Source organism: Scardinius erythrophthalmus, assembly GCF_964197995.2.
Source record: "Scardinius erythrophthalmus genome assembly, chromosome: 5".
Taxonomy (NCBI): domain Eukaryota; kingdom Metazoa; phylum Chordata; class Actinopteri; order Cypriniformes; family Leuciscidae; genus Scardinius; species Scardinius erythrophthalmus.
Genome location: NC_138225.1, coordinates 41,360,318 through 41,376,568, shown reverse-complemented (window position 1 = coordinate 41,376,568; position 16,251 = coordinate 41,360,318).

Sequence of the window (16,251 nt, the reverse complement as noted above, 5' to 3'; positions counted from 1 at the left end):
GCAAAATTTCACCAAAGAAATTTTTTTTAAGCCAGTTATTTATATATTTTGCTGTAGTGTGTCAGTAGGAAATACCAGTTTACATTTCCAAACATTCCATTTGCCATTAATTGTAATAATATAGTGAGATTTTTGAGAAACATTGGTTAATCATGAACAAACCATTAGTAAATCATCAGTAGCCTACCTGTATAATTTATTGATGTATCGTGAAGTTGTAAGCTGGTCTGTGTTCAAAAGCATGACTTACAGTCAGGGGATTCCAGTGGGTTATGTTAAATTCTTTCACTCATCAGCACAGACTAGGGTTCTGTGTGGAGTGTGTGGGATCGAGCAATAATGTGGACCTCGGAACCGGTTTTACCTTTCACTGACTGAAGCTCACATTTAGATGCATAGCGTTTAGAGACTCTATCCCCCTGTTTCAAAGACAAGGCTTAAAGCAGGGCTATGCAGTTTCGGGAATTTCTTCGCTGTATTCTCGCATTTTGCTCGCAGGTTTCTCTATAGAGTTCCCCCTACAGCTTCAGAATAGATATTTGGCAACACTGTCGAAAAACTTGTTGGCGACTCTCAGATACCAGAGGCTATAGATCAACAACATCGAAGCAGATGGGAAATTCTTTAAAACGTCTTCTTCATTCGGGTTCGAACAGCCGTGAGGGAGCGCAATAATGACAGAATTTTAGCAGATTTTTTTTGCCGTAAAGCAATTCGTTACATCGCGAAACCTGATATCACGCGATACTTTCTGACGCTGAGGCCCGAACTTCCTACTTCCCTGCCGGCCCAAAGTTGCAAGGGTGGTTTTTCGGCTCACAGGCACTTGGGGGGTGCGAAACGACCAGCATTCAACCCGAAAAAAAGTTATATAACTATTCCAATGCCTCTGAAGCTGTTCGGTTAAGGTAAAAAAGTTACTTAGTTCACCTTTAAGCTAGTCCCCGACTAAATGTATGTTTGAGCAGCTTTAACTGAACTTGTATTGACATGTCTTAAAATATGTCAGAGCCATTGTTTTGTCTCAAGATGATCACCAGTGTAACTATCAGGGTTTGCCAGTGTTGCCAGTAAGTTACTGTAAAAAAACCTTGAAAAGTCTAATAGTGTAATGTATTACACGCGTATAAATGCAACATCCCTATAGCTTTAACTTCAACTCAGAATTTAATGTTACATACAGTACATCCCATCCCCCTAAAATAAACGTCCTCGTTTATCTACCAAACAGTGAGGAATAGAATAGAAAACAGAAACAAGAATAACACACATTAACATGTATAATACCTGAACCTGTGTCCAACCATAAAACAGTTTGTACCATATGAAACGCTAGTACAATTATCACTTTTGTAACTTAGTACATTGTTGTGGGAAGAAGGAGGTGGTGTTATGAATGATTCCACTGGAGGCAAGATGTAGTGAACCCAAGTGCAACTTTAATTATCAAACATAAAACAAAGGCTGAAAACTGGAAACTCAAAACAAGAACAAAAAACCTGGACAAGAAACATTCACAACTAGAAACATTCAATACTAGACAAAGACACAGGGCAAACATGAGGGCTTAAATACACAAGACTAACGACTAGACAAGGGACACCTGTGAACAATGAACCAATGGAAACATGACCCATCAGACAAGGGAACACATGGCAGGATCACATGACTTGAACAAGGGATCACATGACATACATGAAACAGGAACAAGGAACAACCCCACACCGTGACAGGTGGGAACCAGCAAACATTTAAAGACTTTAATAAATAAATAAACACAAAATGAAAGTAAAGACAACAGCCTCCACGGACGACTGCCACCACTCAAACGCGTGAATGCACAAAAAGCACTAATAAAATCATTTGCGCGTAACGCGCTTAATGCGCCAGACGCTCAATTCGCGCCATCGCGTCTACCGCGCCGCAGGAATTTTTAAAAAAAAAAAGCGGGAGCATATTACTCCTGTTCTTGCTTCATTGCACTGGCTCCCAATCAAATTCAGAGTTGATTTTAAGGTCCTTCTTTTTGTATATAAGGCACTGCAAAAATCAGCCCCGGATTATATCTGTGACCTTATCCAGCCATATACAACCTCTAGGTCATTAAGATCTTGTAACCAGCTTATTTTATCTGTCCCTCGTTCACGTTGCAAATCCAAAGGTGACAGAGCTTTCGCGGTTGCTGCCCCTAAACTTTGGAACAGCTTACCCTTTAATATCAGGGCCTCTCCATCGCTCAACGTTTTTAAATCTAGCTTAAAGACTCATTTTTATACTCTTGCATTTGAGTGATGCTGTGTATGGATTTTTTATATATTTTTTTTTATATTTTATATATTATTTTATTATTATTATTACTTTTTCTCCATTAACCTTTTGACCGTCTGTAAAGCATTGTGGATCAACAAACCTTGTGTTTATGTTGTGCTCTATAAAAAAAATTTACTTGACTTGTCTTTGCATTGACTTAACATTGAAATCACTCGCACCTGACGCGCTATTCGCGTCCGGTGTGAACGCACCATTTACGGTGCGTGTCCACTGGCACGGTGCGAGCGGAGCGGAGCGGAGCGGAGCGGAGCGAGCGTTTTCAATTCATTCCTATGGAAGTTGAGCTTCACGCTCGCGCAGTGCATTTTGGGATTGACAGCGGACCGGAGAAAGCGTTGAGAGCGACCGAGAGCATCAAAAGGTTGGGCAGTTCTCGACTTTATGCAAATATCAAGCGAAAAACGCGGTCGGCAGCCAATTGCTGTGAGGTTCGGGATGTGACGTCTGTCTTGAGAGTTTAAGAATATGCAAATTGTGCCGGCGTTTATGCGGCTTTAGTGCGTAAATCATTTTGTTTACAAATTAGAGGCTTTGCAATTGTTATATATATGTTAAATATTTAATTCTGGATGTGTTCATTGTGATTATACTGGCCGGGTTTATAAAAGTTTGTAAAATTGACAGGATATTTTTGCTTGGGGCATTTGGAAACAAATAAGCTTGTCTATTTCCAAATGTAATGGCGTGCATCTCTGATGATTATATTGTCCGTGTGTTGTAAAAAACATAGATTAAACACTCTCAACAAACACACCCCAAAGCGGAGACGTTACAGCGTTGCCAGCGGCACTGAGCGGACTTTTGCCGCTGTAGTGGACACGCACCGTTATGGGCCTTTCACACAGGACGCGGTATGCGTGGCGCTGCGCTATAAAACCCATTCATCTCAATGGCTTGCGCCGCGCAAGGACGTTTTGTTGCTGCGTCGACCAAAGCGCAAGCGCAGCGGTGCGCATCATTGGCGTGCTCACGCGCACACCGCGGTCAAAGTTCAAAATAGTTCAACTTTTGCCGCTGCGCTCTGTGACGATTACCAGCGCGGCCAATAGAATCGGGGGGATCCAAACAAGGACGGAAATCAAAATGGATGAACGGCAAAATTGTATATCTGAATTAAAACAAGAATCACGAAGTCAGCTCTTTTTTTAGAATAAAACATTTATTCAAACATTAAACCTGAAACTAAGAAACAAAAACAGACGTAATAGAGCTCCCGCAAAAAGTTTTTAAAACGCCGCCTACGTCATAGCTCAGCGCAAATCGCGTTGTATCTGAAGGGCAACGTTGAACCCAGCAGCAAGCGCCGCGCATACCGCGTCCTGTGTGAAAGGCCCATTAGACGATATGCAAATCCGGCGTCGAACTGGGCCTTGTTTATAAAACGATCATCGTCGAAATGCAGGTAACAAAACAAAAACACTTGCACAACTCCGTTGATGTTCTGGAAAAACAAACTCCATCCATTGGTCCCTTAACGCTGGGTTCTTTGTGAATCTGTGCAGGGTTGTCTTGCACTGGCAACCAAAAACCCATTTCTTTGGTGACACTGACTTCCCTTGGTGCGTTCACACCGGATGCGAATAACACGTCAGGCGCGAGTGATTTCAATGTTAAGTCAATGCAAAGACGCGTTACGCGTGTAAAAAATTTCTGCGGCGCGAATGAGGCGTAGAGCGCGTTATGGGCCTTTCACACAGGAGGCGGTATGCGCGGCGCTTGCTGCTGGGTTCAACGTTGCCCTTCAGATACAACGCGATTTGCGCTGAGCTATGACGTAGGCGGTGGGGATGGGCATGATTAATCGACGATCGATAATTGATCGTTAAGAATTTCGTCGATCACGTTTATTTGTTATCGATTAAACTAATGCAGGTTGCGTTGCGTAGTGTGAGTCTTGAAGCAATGGAATTAATTTTAGCGCGGAGGTACCTGTGCATCCCGGCAACGTCAGTCCCCTCAGAGTGGGTGTTTTCGGCGGCTGGACTGGCTGTCACCAGGTTGCGGTCGCGTCTGATCCCAGATCATGTCAACATGCTTATCTTTCTCAACAGAAATCAGTAGACTGGTGCAGAAGTTCTATGGGAACTTCATGCGTTTTCTTAGATCGGATAGCTATCTGATTTATCTCCATTTACACCTGGTCACATAAATGTGTTTTTGCAAAACGGATATAAATCCGATCTTGAATTCCCGCGTTATATGCAGATTTAAATTGTTGCACGTCACCGAAAGCAACTGATATGAGCTGCATTTTATTGATCATCAGCGAAAATTTCTAAATCAAAGACCGCAACAAGATATTGTGGCAACAGCCCTGGTAAGATCATTTCGGTTCTTTACTTTTAATGAAGATGATTGTGTGTTGATGAATGACTTTCACTTTGATTTGCGATAGTTTGCACGTTGGCTTGATGAATAGATGCTCATCTGTGGTGATGCGTGTTGTAGTAGCGTCGTCATATCTGGCTATAACATGACATATAGCCTATAACACGCTCTCACACGTTTATTTCTTAGCATTTTGGGGATAAGTCAAATTTACATATGTGGTTTCAACAACCAGATGCATTTACTCTTGTCCAGTTTCGTCTGGAATGCGTCTCAGATCTCCTCCTGAAGTGGTTTGAGCGATCGGATTTAAATCCATCTCGAATGCGTTTCGGAGGGCATTTACATTTGGTCTTTTCACGATCGGATAGCTATCCGATCACAGAAAACGGATGAAGTGGCCATGAGTCTCTGTTTAAGAACGCCGGCTCGCAGCTGCAGGTTCCGGTGTTTTAGAGCACCGTAGGAATCTTCAAGTCTACCGAACGTCCAGTTTCACTGCCACAAGTTGATCTTCTTGTAATAAAGATCTCATCGAGGACAAACAAACTGTATTTTTGTATTTTCATTGCATTTTTAATTTATAAAAAGTTAAAGAAATAATGAATTTCAATATAAAAATATTAATGATTAATCGATAGTCGATCGTTAATTCTCCCGACGATCGACTAAGAAAATCGAATGCCCGTCCCTAGTAGGCGGCGTTTTAAAAACTTTTAGCGGGAGCTCTATTACGTCTGTTTTTGTTTCTTAGTTTCAGGTTTAATGTTTGAATAAATGTTTTATTCTAAAAAAAGAGCTGATTTCGTGATTCTTGTTTTAATTCAGATATAAAATTTTGCCGTTCATCCATTTTGATTTCCGTCCTTGTTTGGATCCCCCGATTCTATTGGCCGCGCTGGTAATCGTCACAGAGCGCAGCGGCAAAAGTTGAACTATTTTGAACTTTGACCGCGGCGTGCGCGTGAGCACGCCAATGATGCGCACCGCTGCGCTTGCGCTTTGGTCGACGCAGCAACAAAACGTACTTTGCGCGGCGCAAGCCATTGAGATGAATGGGTTTTATAGCGCAGCGCCGCGCATACCGCGTCCTCGCGTTTGACATTCTCGCCGCCCGAGTTAAAAAATAATTAATGATAAGCCATTAAAATCGATTCCCTATTTTCGTTTTCGAAACGTTGGTTGGTCCGATCGATTGTGCAATCAATTTTCAAACGTAAAGTGACAGCCCTAATACTTACTCATTTCGGTTTTATGCAGGATTTCACAGGGCTTTAGGTGGGGCCCAACTAGGAATCATATGTATGTGGCCCAACTAGGGATCATCTAGGTTCCATCTAAATGAGTAGCAAAACCACACAAACAAGTTTTAAAGCATTAGAGCACACAGTGAGATTGAAATCTTTTCAAATTTCAATTTTATTGAAACAGAAGCGAACAGTGCGCAAGAGTGAGACCGAGTATGTCCGTGAGGGCGCTCGACAGTGCGCGATAGAGACAGAGGGTGTCCGAGCATTATATAGGCTAGTTTTTCATAAATTACACATTTCAGCATTAGAATAATCTCTGTAGCCTATTGGTATCATCTGCAACGTTTTAATTAGTTTACATGGTTATAAAAATAAAATTAAAAATAACCTGCAGGGAACATTCTGGGAATGTTCTGTTTAGGTTATAAAAATAAAACCTAAAAATAACAGGGAAAGTTCTGGGAACATTCTCTTTAGGTTATAGAATAAAACCCAAAAATGACATGCAGGAAACGTTCCCTTTGTTCCTTTGTTTGACCGGTTGTGAACAAGTGCGGCAAAAAAAAAAACCCTCTGTAGATAATAAAAATAAAAATATTATATTTTATTATTATTTATATTTATTTTTTGTACATTGTTCAGTGTTATATTGAGAGCATTTGATAAACTGTTTTGAGAGGAAGAAAATAATTCAAGTAATCTACAGTATGTCTACCAGTTGTGAAGTTGTGCGACAGTTTTATCATTTTAATTTGCTCTACAAAGAGTGTATATATATATATATATATATATATATATATATATATATTTATATATATATATATATATATATATATATATATATATATATATATTTTTTTTTTTTTTACATTTCTTAAGCATAATTTATTTTTAGACTTATTTGTTGGCCAGCTGTGGTCTGTGCAATAAATATTAAAAGTTCTAAACCATCTATTGTGTTTTATTGTTTCACTATAGTAATGATAATATTTACAATAATATATTGACTTTAATTGGTGTCTCTCACATTGTCCCACTACTACTTCTCTTCGTCCCCTATGGGACACAAGGCTTCAATGAGCACTCTCTATTGCTTTCGGTCCCTGGCAACATGTTGGGTCTCTCCCCATGAGCCGTACAGCAGAACAGACTCACTGGACAAGACTCACTGGACAAGACAGAGCATAAGAGAATGAGCGAAAGCTCATCCCGTGTGCTCACAACAGAAAACAAACACGCGGAGCATGAATGTCTGGATCCCAACACAGAACCGAAACCAAAATAGACTGACGTGCCAGGATCCAAACACCATGCCCCGCACATGTAACAAGGTACGCTCGAAACCGCGCTCTCAGACAAAGACGAGACAAGACCAGGAGTGTCAGAGCTCTGTCACAAAACCAAGAAATCTTATAAGACAGAGATTGGACAGAGACTGACTAAACAGATGGAACTTAAATACAAACACAGAACACACTGATTAACAGAACACAGGTGCACACGAAACAAAATCTAGCCAACGAACACACGGAAATACACAGCAGTTAAGGCAAATACAGAATACAGGGGAAAGCATGTAAAATAATTGACAACACCAAACTTAATCTCAGTCAACTAATACAAAATAAGCTTTCCCTCATATGGCCACGCTACATAAGACCTGGTTCTGTCACTTGCGTATGCTGTTGAAAACCGCTGGGTTTTGTGTTGTGTTTACATTTTGACAGATTCCGCATCCTTTGACGTATTGCCAGACATCTTTGCGGACAGTGGGCCACCACGCCACCTCCAAGAGCCTCAGCAGGGTTTTTAGTCGGCCCAAATGTCCTCCCAGAGGGTTATCATGAAAGTGATGTAAAAATCCAGGTATTAATGCCTGTGGAACAACCCATTTGAATTTGCCTCCGTTATTCTTTGCAGGTACCCGGCGATATAACACCCCCTGGTGGATCTCGAAGGTGATCTGTTGATCCTGTACCTTTCTGTTTTTTTGGGCCGACTGCAGGAGAGAAATGGTATTGTTTTTTGGTATTTACACTACTTTGTGCTTGAGATATTTCAGCTAGAGTGTAAGGTATGTCTGATGTACACTTAGATGTTGTTATGGCCATACAGTTTCTCTTTCCTTAGACTTGCAGGCTCGAGACAAGGCAACTGGACCCAGGTTGAGACATCCTCTCCCGTGATGTACTTGGAAGTTAATTTGCTGCAGCCTAAGAGTCCACCGTGTCAGCCGAGAGGAGGTTTTTAGGGCTATTGAAGGCTCAAGTTAAAGTAGCATGATCGCTGTAAATGTCAAACTGCATCCCTTCAAGATAATGTCACCATTTTTCCACAGCCCAGACCACAGCCAGACACTGATTTTCAGACGTTGAATAGTTTACCTCAGGTCCTCGTAATGTTCGTGACGCATAAGCTATCCCATACAGAAAAAAAATATATTGAAATATATTTTAAAGTGTCAAAAATATATGTGGCATATATTCCAAATACATTGACGTTGTTCACTTATATTTATCATTTTGAAATATATTCTGAAATATAACAAGAATATATGATGCTAAGTGTGAAATATATTTACATTTATAACATGTAATGTAAAATATATGACAAAATATATGGTCATAAAATGTTTAGCTTGCTAAAGAAGGGTCGAAAATGTATTTTGATCAGAGTAATTCCTCTACCTTTTCCCCTATACACAACAGTAGGCTACCATATTTCACTACTGTATTATGACATACAGCTATAATAAATACTGTACTTACATTTAAATTACTGCAATGTAAAATGACAGATAGTTGCTTTCCTAGGACTATTAGGCCATATTAGGTGGCACGTACCTAACACTAAGTGCAATTATTAGATTTATTGTTGTTTTATTGACATCTTTCCTGAAGTCATTTAAATATTGAAAATATGCACAATATTTATGATGCAAGTATAGCAGTGACACTCCAACAGTGAAGTGCACTTAAACAATAGATAGAACTCAGTGTCTGACACTGCATACACACACTATTAAATAACTGTATTAAATTCTGTAAAAATAGGGGAAAAAAACTCTGCATTCTGTGTGTTATTTCCTACATAAAATTGTCATTTTAGGCCAATAAAGTCAGTAAAGGGGCAGCGGTGGCTTACTGGTTAGGGCTTCGGGCTTCGAGCTTGTAACCGAAGGGTTGCTGGTTTGATCCCCGACCAGTAGGAAAAATGTGGGCGGGGGAAGTGGTAGAGCACTGCTCTCCCATTCCCACATCCACGGCTGAAGTGGTCTATCTAAAAAATAAATTGAAAATGTGTGGTTTGTTTGTGAAAATGTTAACTTTTTAAATTTCAAAATATATTTCAAATGAAACAATTTGCAAAAGTTAAAACATATATGAACATATATGTAAACATATATGAAAATATATTTATTGGGCCAATTTCAAATATTTGCATATATTCCAAAAATATATTTTGAAAATATATTTCAAATATATTTCTTTTGTGTATGGGATTACTCTTTCCCCCTCAGGAGTTTGCTGGGTGATTATAGCTCCAAAGCCCACATCACTGCCATCTGTATGTACCTAGAAAGGTTGATTGAGGTCAGGTTGCATCAATACAGGTGGGTCTTGCAATATTTGTTTGATATTCTCAAGGCTGGTTTGGTACCAGGGCCGGCGCTAGCCATTTGGGTGCCCTAAGCACAAATGTATTTTAAAGTGCACATTTTAAACTGCAAATAACCATACATAACTGCACAGTAGAATTACTCAATCAGTTGTGATTACTCAATCACTACCATCAGTTGTCAGAGGCCCTACAGAGGCACACGCCTACATTTCCTAGCTGCAAAATCAGCTATCAGGTCATCATATGACAGTTTCTGAGCCACGTCCCCATTGATGCTGATGACAGCCAGACCACTTAAACGTTCCTGCCCCACTGATGAACGCAGGTACGTTTTGATGAGTTTGAGCTTTGAAAAGCTTCGCTCAGCAGAGGCAACTGTGACAGGGAGAGTCAGTGCAATACGAAGAGCAATCCACAGATTGGGATATACCTCTTGAAGCCGATTGTTATGCAGAAATGTCAGCATTTCCAAGGCAGATGTCTGTGGTGAAAGCTGAGGAAGGTTGATGATTTCCTGCATCATCTCAGGTCCATCAATGTCAGCCAGTCCCTTATCCGTCATTGTCTTGTGTACTTCATTCCAGTGTCTCTTCAAGTCCTCCTTGGACATTCCGTTCACTTTGCTGAAGTCAAGCAGCACTCCATATTTTTCTTTGACTTGATTCATGGTCTCAAACCTCTCCTGTAGTGACATTAAAGCAGAGTCCACAACACAATTGAAAAATGTGACTTCAACCTTTTTAAGGGCATCATTGAGGGGCTCATCAGCAGCTTCGTATGCAAAGTGCCTTTTTGTGCTCCTGAGCCTTTTCTCCTTAAGCTCTGTTTCTATATTCAGGGCCTCACAGAGTTCCTTGGCAGTTGACACAGCCTCATCAAACCCAGATTGTCTGTATTTGGAGAGGTTGATTTAGGTACTGTCAATGAGCCTGACAGCAATATCAAGCTGCATGGAACTGGATTGCAGTAGCTTGTTCACCTGGTTTGTAATGGTAAGTAGTTCACACCACACAACAGAGCAAATCACAAAACGAAATGAGGCTACTTCCTCAGCAAGAGCTTGAGCCTCCACTTTTGCCACTGGATCATTAACAGCCTCCCTTGCCTCCAGGAGAGCATCGCTCACTTCCTTTGTTTGATTTCGGACAGCTGTTACACTCTGAAGCCTACTCTCCCATCTAACGTCACTCCAAGATTTCAGAGTGAGTTTAACATGTTTTGTTAAAATGGACCATCGCTGGGTGGCACCGGAGAAGAAATTGAACAGCTTCTGCAAATACCCAAAGTAGCCAGTGGCATCTTGTGAGGACTTGGCAGAATCAGCTATGACAAGATTCATAGTGTGAGCTCCACAAGGGACAAACAATGCTCTTGGGTTCAACTGTAGCAGTCTAGCCTGAACACCTTGCTTCTTCCCTCTCATGTTGGCTCCATTGTCATAGGCCTGTCCTCGACAATTTTCAAAAGGAATGCCAAGCTCCTTCAATTTCTCAAGGACAACATTGGACAGGTTAAGGCCAGTAGTTTGCTCCACATCAATATATCCTAGAAAGTATTCTTTAATGTCTGGTTGCAGTTGGAAACAGACAATGCGCACTATGACTGACATCTGTTCCTTGTGACTCACATCTGGAGTACAGTCAAGAATGATAGAGAAATATTTGGCCAAATGGATTTTTCTCACAATGGTGCGTAGTGTCTCTGAAGAGATGATCTGAATTAGTTCGTTTTGTATCTCATGGCTGAGGTAATGTGTGTGGGATAAACAGAGAGACTAATATTAGCGTAGATGCCATTCTTCTTATGATGTAACGAGTACATCAGGATTTATGGGGAGTGTTCCCGGTTCCAGCTGACCTAATCTATGCAGCCTAACATTGAATTATAAAAGTCTATAATGTGTTATATGTATGCTAGGTCAAAGAGATGTGTTTTTAGTCTAGCTTTGAACTGACAGAGTGTGTCTGCTTCCCGGACAATGTTAGGAAGGCTGTTCCAAAGTTTTGGTGCTAAATAGGAAAATGATCTACCGCCAGCAGTCGATTTTGATATTCTAGGTATTATCAACTGGCCAGAATTTTGAGATCGCAATAGACGTGAAGGACTATAATGCATTAAGAGCTCGCTCAAGTACTGCGGAGCTAAACCATTTAGTGCTTTGTAAGTAATCAGCAATATTTAAAAATGTATACGATGTTAAATAGGGAGCCAATGCAGTGTTGACAGAACTGGGCTAATATGGTCATACTTCCTGGTTCTAGAACTTTAGCTCTAGCTTTGGACCAGCTGTAATTTGTTTATTAAGCGTGCAGGGCAACCACCCATAATAGCATTACAATAATCTAGCCTTGAGATCATGAACGCATGGACTAATTGTTCCGCATTTGTCAATGAGAGCATATGACGTAATTTAGATATATTTTTAAGATGGAAAAATGCGGTTTTACAGATACTAGACAAGTGACTTTCAAATGAAAGATTGGTATCAAAGAGCACACCCAGGTTCCTAACCGACGATGAAGACTTGACAGAGCAGCCATCAAGTGTTAGACAGTATTCTAGATTATTACGTGAGGAAGTTTTTTTTCCAATAATTAGAATCTCTGTTTTTTTTCAGAATTAAGAAGTAGGAAATTACTAGTCATCCAATTTTTTATATCACCTATGCATTCCGTTAATTTTGTGAATTGGTAAGTTTCGTCAGGGCGTGAAGAAATATAGAGCTGAGTATCGTCAGCATAACAGTGAAAACTAATGCCATGCTTCCTAATGATATCTCCCAAGGGTAGCATGCACAGAGTGAAAAGCAACGGTCCTAGTACTGAGCCTTGTGGTACGCCATACTGAACTTGTGATCGATGAGACATCACTTAATTTACTGCTACAAACTGATAACGGTCAGATAAGTATGATTTAAACCAGGGGTCACCAACCTTTTTGAAACTGAGAGCTACTTCATGGGTACTGAGTCATACGAAGGGCTACCAGTTTGATACGCTCTTCTGAAATAACAAATTTGCTCAGTTTGCCTTTAGTTATACATTATTAATAATAATCATCAATGTAAGACACTAATCACGTAAATGATTTCTCACAATAATTAGCAACAATAATAATAAGGAGGGAAACAGATATCAATATTCAGCACTTTAATATCAGTAATTGTTACATTTTTAGATGATCACTTACATCACTACATTTCATTGGAAAAATGTCCCATTTTCACTAGCCACTGACAAACCCTTTTAACAAATCATGAACTATGTTGTTTCAAAAAGTTATCAATTATGTAATGTTAGAAAAAACAACTTACATATTTTTAAATAAATCTTGTCACATTTTGAACTAATGACCAAATCTGTGGCATTTTTTAAAACACTTTAAATTGAACACAATTCTTCAATATTTTAAAAGGGAAAAATGTCCCATTTTCACTATTCACTGACAAACCCTTGTAACAAATCATGAACTATGTTGTTTCAAAAAGTTATCAATTATTAATGTTAGAAAAATCAACTTACATATTTTTAAATAAATTGACACATTTTGAACTAAGGACCAAATCAGCATTTTTTAACACACTTTTAAATTTAACACAATTCTTCATTATTTTAAACTTCGCCATGGCACTGCCATGTTGCCACTGACAACATCTGGTATCTGTTTCTTTTTTAGTGGGAAGACTGGCATTGCATGCTGTTCACCAGTGTATTGTAATCTGGTGTGTAACTTGACACTGCAACTGTGAGTGAGTCTTTCAGATGTGCATCAGTGAGGCGTGTTCTGTGTTTGTTCTTGATGAAGTTCATGTCAGAAAACACTGATTCGCAGAGATAGGTTGAACCAAACAGGCTAGCAACCTTCATAGCTGCTGTGCATACTCCACTGTACTTCTCGGTGTCAACAAGAGACCAAAAGTTTGGGGCAGCCTGGTAGGCTTTGAGGTGGAGGTCATTTTGCAGTGTTATGATTTCAATCTCCAACTGTCCAGCATCTAAGTTGAACGTTGCACTTAGTTGCTCAGCAAACCATGTTGTGTCCACATTCATGAAAGGATTGGAAATGAACGACACACATGGCTCAAGCTGATGAAGGTCACAAAACCTATTCTCAAACTCTTGCCCAAGTCTGTTTATGACTTCACAGTACTTTTCTGCAACTTTGTCAAATGTTTCAGATGGGGGGTCACGTGACGCACTCAATGGAGTAGACGTGTTGACGACGAGCTCCGGCAAAGCCTTCGAAAATCTCCCTCCTTAAACTAGATATAATTTTTGAGGGGGCTGAAATTGAATGTAGAAGTGACAAGATATGCCAAAGAAACAACTTAAATCCAGTCATAGACTTTGTAACAACGACGTAACGAATTCTAACACGCGCTCCTCTCTGAAAATGTCGGATGCTCCAATGAATCCTAGCGACATGGACGCACTTGTAAAGAAAATAACAGCAGAAGTCCTAGCTGGCGTCGATAAGGCCTTGGATAACAAGATTGACCCAGTGCTAGAGAAATTGTCTGCGGTAGCGACACATGTCGAGCAGATGGAGAACCGAGTCACTGAAGCTGAAACGCGTATTTCGGCGGTGGAAGACACGGTCTCAAGAGACAGCGCGGATGTAAACGATATGAAAAAAAAGCTCGACGCGGCCCTGGAAAAGATAGATGACCTGGAAAATAGGAGCAGGCGATGTAACTTACGAATTATAGGCCTACCTGAAGGAGAAGAAGGGACGAACCCGGTCGCGTTTCTCAGGACCTGGCTGCCTAATCTACTCAACGTCGAATTCAAGGACCATCAGGTAAAGATTGAACGCGCGCATCGTGTCCCTTCGCGCCCTCCAACATCAGGAGAAAGACCGAGGGCGTTGATGCTAAAACTGCATAATTTTCAAGACAAGGTGCGCATTCTACAGGCAGCGAGAGTTGCGAGGCAGCTGACCTTTAAACGCCACAACATCTCTATCTTTGAAGACTTTTCTGTGGCTATAGTGAGAAAAAGACAAGCCTTTGGAAATGTGAAGAAACGACTCCACGAACGAGGAATTCGCTTCGCTATGATATATCCAGCGACTCTTCGAGTACAGCACAACGGCGGCGAAAAGTTCTTCAAACAGCCGACAGAGGTTGAGTCTTTTCTGGACGGTCTGCCCGAGCCATCATCAACCACAACTATCTCAACCCCAAATCACCCCGGAGAGGCTAAATGATACGGTATTAGTTTGCTCATGTGCTCTATGACTTAACGTCACTTCTGCGTTCTTTTTTTTTCTCTTTTTTTTTTCTCTTTCTCTCTTGGTTTTTTCTCTCTTCTTTTATATTTTAAGGAGTGCAACTGGACTTAAGTGTTGAGACTTAACTAATGTTGAAGATTTTATTATTTAGAAAATAAGTAATTTAACTGATTTTTGTACACTATTATTTCCTTGTCTGTGGGTGACTTTGGCTGACTTTGGAACCTGAGAGCACAAGGTGTTGCTACAGCAGAAAATTCTATTTCAGTAATGTCACATGGTACAAAATTATTTCTCAAAATACCTATAGAATGTATTACCATGTTTGGGACAAGGAGAGGGTATATACGTTTACTGGGCAATCTTTCTGGAGGGTCTTGTCTGCAGAGGGACACTCGGCTTTGTTTGTTAATAAAGTCTAATTTTTTCTGATGTCAAATATCTCTGGAGTCATTCCCCTGAAAAGAATTAAACCACAACAAATGGCGACCCCGGCAGGACGTGGCTTAGGAGCTGAAGGAGCCACGAAGGGATCGCTGGTGACTCACACAGACAACAGTGGCCGCTGTACTTTGAGGTGAGCAGTTTTTGCTTTTGAATAAGGTGTGTGTAAGTCACCAGTGGCCCGGATGTGGTAAGAAAAGCTTCTCCAAATTTAAAGAACTTAAAAAGTGAAAAGGGATGTTTGATGTCAGAAAAAATTGCATGCATTGTCTTTGTATGTCAAGTAGTTGGTAAAGGAGCTCCCAAAAGTGTTTGCTAGTGCTTGTTTAATCCTGAGTGGATTCTATAACTACTGGTGATGCTGATTTAGCGCAAAGAGTTTTGACGTACGTACGTAAGGTTCTGTGTTTGTTCATCAAGTGGGCCTTGAAGGATGATGAGCAAAAAGCATGCACACAGAGGGTTTGAATTCACTGATAAGGATATCAGTTAAGTTTTGTGTTACTTGTCAAGAGGGCCTCGACGGATGACAAGCGTACTGATATAAGGATATCAGTTATTGATGTGTTATACCTGTAAGTGGGCATTGATTGATACAGGTGTAGTTTAGCTTATAGCCTATAGATGGTTGATCTGCAGACATTTGTAAGAGGGCCTTGAAGGATACAAATGAGCATGATTGCAGATAAAGTCAATTTCCGGGTACCTTATTAATCTAATAAGAGTCTGCTCAGGGGAATTAAGGTCTTATTTCACTCTGTTGTGTTGAGGAAGTGAATCACAGAGATTTATGGAATAGGATAGTTAAAAGTGTCATTGTGTTGATTAGTGAATATTTTAATGTATTGTTCAGATCTGACAGAGAAGGGAAAAAAATAAGTGTGTTAGATCATGTTGGTGTGCCTGTAGGATCCTGTGACTGTGCCTGTGGTTGAAAATAAGTGACCTCTGACCCTGGTTGCTTGGAGGGACAGAGAATGTGTGACTGACCTGTGAATGAAGGGACTGAAATGGTGTGTATTAAAAAAGAAAGAAAGAAAAGTAA